The 4776-nt window shown below is 40.8% G+C and overlaps 1 long non-coding RNA gene across 1 annotated transcript; it reads left to right on the top strand.

Moving 5' to 3' along the window:
• Window positions 1-28: 28 nt before the first annotated feature.
• Window positions 29-506, top strand: LOC102198791 (uncharacterized). The gene is made up of 2 exons (XR_312539.1): window positions 29-226; window positions 333-506. It is a non-coding gene; the product is annotated as an uncharacterized LOC102198791 (long non-coding RNA).
• Window positions 507-4776: the final 4270 nt, after the last annotated feature.

Below are 4776 nucleotides of genomic sequence, written 5' to 3'. Positions count from 1 at the left end.
CCATGTCACAGCTCAGCACTCACATCACTGCTCCATCATTATTCACACTCATACCTCTGTGTGTGTTGTTTTAAAGCCCAGAGCTGTGGGGCGTACCAGGCTCAGCTGGACATAACCCTGAAACTAATCCAGAACCTGGACCTGAACCCAGCTGTGTTTCCTTAAAGAGCAACGTGTCGAAGGATATTCCTGAAAACTTTAACAAAAGTCTGTTATGTGACAAAGAGTAAGTACATTATTTTTATGAGATTGTTCATCATGTCTTTAATTTAATATTTCCAGTTTTTCCTTCCTGTCTCATGAAGCTGTTACATTTATTGTTTTTCTTTTAGGATCAATAAGAGGCCAGAATCTCCTGGACCTGAACCCAGCTGTGTGTCTCTAAAGAGCAACGAGTCGAAGGGTACTCCTGAAAACTTTAAAGGCTGTTCTTCTGCTGCTGAGAGGTAATGTGTGTCTAGATGTTGTTCCTGACTCTGTATTTTTGAATAAATCCTCATGTTTAATATCAGCTCAGCTCTTTTTCGCACACATTTCTTTTCTTTTTTTTCTTTTTTTCTTTTTTTTTTTTTGGGCTCAGATGGTGTGCTGATTTATTTATTTATTTTTCAATATATTTTAATTGATTTTATAATTGAGCAGTATACAACAATCACCTTCAAAAGAACACAATAGAAGGTGGACGGCAAGTCAACAAGGTGGTAATACAGCATACATAAATGTTAAGACAGAGCACATTTCACTTAAGTTTATCCATCAGGCTAATGACTGGTTGCCAAATCTTATAAAACACTCTCTCGGTTAGACAAGGTAAACCTGATTTTCTCCAGATGGAATACGTTCTGAAAATCTGAAAAAATGTGAATTAGGAAGATTAAATTTCATCCTCAATTGCTGAAAAGATGGAAAATATCCATCAATGTAAATATCTTTGAGAGAACAAATCCCTCTTCCCTGCCATGTCACAAACGTGATGTCCTCCAGCCCAGGTCTGAAGGCATGATTGTTATATATTGGAGCATCCAGATACATTTTAGGAGCCTTTACTGTGCCCAATAGTTGGTTCCAGACCTTAATTGAATTTTGAATCACAGGTTTTCTGCCATATAGTGTATTCGTCACTTTTATCGGGCTATTAAGCAGGGCTGGAAGACAAGTTTGTCTAGAAGACAGGTGTTCCATCATCAACCATGAAGGTTGTCCTTCCAAATCAGCACCTGGAGTACACCTTCGCCAAAATGAAAAAATATTTAAGTGTGCAGCCATATAATATAATCTAAAATTTGGGAGTCCAAGGCCACCACAAGTCTTATATTTAACAAGATGTTTTTTGGAAATTCTAGGAACCTTACCTGACCAAACAAAGGAGGATACAATAGATTCCAGCTTTTTAAAATATGACTGGGGAATGCACACTGGGATTGACTGAAAGATGTACAAAAATCTGGGCAAAACTACCATTTTGATGGCATTAATCCGCCCCACCATGGAAATTGGCAATGTGATCCAAAACTCAATATTCTTCTCCAATTGATTAACTTTTCTATCCCAATTTTGCTTTAAAAGTTGTGACACCTTACGTGTGATTGTGATACCGAGACATTCAATCTTATCTAGCGCTATTCTAAATGGAGTATTATGCAGATAAGCCATGTCCACCCCATCCGACAGAGGCATAAGTTCACTTTTCGTCCAATTTATCTTATACCCTGAGAGAGAGCCAAATTCGTTAATAAGCTGCAATAGTGGACTGATCAAGGTCTTTTGATATGAATAAGACTACATCATCAACATAAGCAGAGAACTTATGAGGAACACCCTGATGTATAATCAGTATCAGAACTTAGCCGTATACGAGCTGCTAAAGGTTCTAGGGCCAGAGCAAAAATAAAAGGAGAAATGGGATCTCCCTGTCGCGTGCCCCTGTGCAATCGAAAAGGCTCTGATACATCATTATTAGTCCTTACCGAGGCCATAGGTCCTTTGCACAAAATTTTAATCCAATTGATAAAAGAATCACCAAATCCAAATTTGGATAATACAGTAAACATATACGGCCACTCGACCTGATCAAAAGCTTTTTCAGCATCCAAAGCTATTACCACAGAATCATCTGAACACCTAGCAGGACTATATATGAGATTAAATAATCTACGCAAATTAAAATAAATGTAGCGCTTAGGGATAAACCCTATTTGATCCGGATGGATAAGTTTAGCAATATGATCTTTAAGGCGGTTTGATAAAACTTTTGTTAATATCTTGGTCTCAACAGAAAGGAGAGATATAGGCCGATAGGACGAGACAGACATAGGATCGCGATCTTTTTTAAGAATCAATGAAATTACACCATGATATAATGAGCCAGACAATTTTGAATAGTTAAACATACGCAAAATCAGAGGGGCTAGCAATGAGGAGTAAGCTTTATAAAACTCTGCTCCAAAACCATCTGGCCCAGGGGCCTTATTATTTGACATCTGTTGAATAGCTGTCTTAATCTCATCTAATGTGAAGTCCACCTCCAAATCTGCAACTGCCTCATCGTCTAATTTTGGGAGATTACACTTTTCCAGAAAGTCCTCAATTAATGACTGACTCGCAGAACTCTTAGAGCTATAAAGATCACGATAAAAATCTTCAAAACACTTGTTTATTTCTTGGGGTTTCTAGTGGTCCGCCCATGTTTGTTACTGATTGATAGTATTGTTTGTGATGCTTGTGTTTTTCTAAGTAATCTTGCAAGTAGCATATGAGGCTTTTCACCCAATTCAAAAAATGTTTTGAAAAAACTCAGGGCAATCAAAGTTAGGACCGTATACGTTTACAAAAGTGACGGGTAAGGAGTTCAAGAGACCTGTAAGAATTAGGTACCTTCCCCCTGGACCCACAGTAACTGTGCTTTGACAGAAAGGAATATTCTTCCTGGACAAAATTGCAACCCCTCTTGCTTTAGCTCCAAAATTAGCATTGTATGCCTGACCCAACCAATTAGCACGGAGCACAGATTGAACTTTGCACTTAGCATGCGTCTCCTGTAAAAAAATTATGTCAGGTTGCAATAGTTAAAGGTGTGCAAGAACTTTAGCCCTTTTTACAGGATTACCCAGGCCTTTCACATTCCAACTGACCAACCTCAGTGTAGTCTTATTGAATGTGTTTAACATAAATGTTACTTATCCTAATTTGACTAGCTAACCAGTAGTTATACACTCTGTAATTACCACATTTAAGATTGTACCACCATAGAACAAAAACATCCAAACATAAAACTCTAAGAACAGTCCCACCAAAAATGAGGGGCCTCCCCAATTGAAGCCCTTCTCCACCCAACATATCCAATAGGAACATAGTAGTAGCTACAATCCTACCCCTTACCCATCCCGCAGCCCCACACCAGCAAAGGGAGATTTATAAGACACTTTATAAAAGAAAAAGAGAAAAAAAAGAGAAAATTCAGATAAATGAAAACCAAAAGCCGTATAAACCATATATGTGTGAGCTTTACTAGGCTCCCAAACAGCAAATCAAAGAGTAAACAAAGACCCTGAGGGCTTATACTGTCCATATTGTAGGAAGTAATAACAGCAATAATACTGACCTAAGCTGTATGAGCCCACATCAACACGCCCATAAGAACAGCAAAAATAAGGCTTATGCAGAAAAAACATACCTGAGGACGTCAACCGTTGTGTTAAAAAGCCCTACTCATTTGTACCCACGGCCAGTTTCTGGTCCAGGAATCTTTTGGCTGCCTCCGGCTTATCAAAAGTCTGTGTGACCCCGTCCAGTGTCACCCGAAATCGAGCCGGATGACTAAAGCCGTAGCGTAGATTGGCCGCCCTGCACCTTTTGCGGATTTCTTCAAACTTCTTGCGCCGTGCCAGCACCTCCGTGGTCAGATCTGGAAAGATGAAAACTTTCGCCCCGTCGTACTGCAGCGCAGCTTTTTGTGCTGCCAGCCCCAGGATACGCTCGTGGGTTTGATAGTAGTGCAGCCTTACAATTAAAGGACGAGGCCGGTCCCCGTCAGCTGGCTTGGGGCCCAGGGCACGGTGTGCTCTATCCACCACGACCCTGCCTGTGAAGTTCTCACTCCCCAGGAGCTTAGGAATAAGCTCAGAAGCAAAGTCCAGTGGGTTTCCTTTCTCTGTCCCCTCCGCAACTCCAAGGATCCTGATATTCTGTCGTCTTGACCGCGACTCCAGGTCATCCAATTTTTTGTGATGTAAATCGTATCCTTTCTGGAGCGAGTCGCAGAGCGCCTCTAAAACGGCAATTTTCTCGTCACGCCAATTTACAGCTTCCTCAATATCATGTATCCTCCCAGTTAACGTGGAAAGAGTGGCCTCCACAGCGTTCATCGTGGTTGAAATAGCAGTTAATTTGCTATCAACCGAAGTCTCCAATCTAGCAATTGCACTCATTATGTTGGCCGACGTCGGGTTAGCTACTTGGGAAGTCACGGGGCTAATTGCACTTGGCTCCTCAGCTAGCACGTGCTCGTTAGCTACACTCGCTGACTCACCTTCATCTTCTCCAATTTTCTCAGTCTTTTCACGGGCTTTTGAAGCTTTAGGTTTCGTCATTGTTATAAAATATATACAAACGTCAGGAATCAACAGAAAGGTGTCATAAAAAAGGAGGTTATGAGTAAAAAATTAAAGGCTGGTGCGGAGCTCTTCCAAGAAACGTCTTATGACATTGCTTGCTAACCACGCCCCCCCCTTCCCACACATTTCCATGTTGGTATGTGAAGCGTTGTGTGTTGGAGTG

The sequence above is a fragment of the Pundamilia nyererei genome, unplaced genomic scaffold, assembly GCF_000239375.1.
Source record: "Pundamilia nyererei isolate P.nyererei 1_Seehausen unplaced genomic scaffold, PunNye1.0 scaffold01568, whole genome shotgun sequence".
NCBI lineage: Eukaryota > Metazoa > Chordata > Actinopteri > Cichliformes > Cichlidae > Pundamilia > Pundamilia nyererei.
This window is presented reverse-complemented; position numbering and strand designations above follow the sequence as displayed.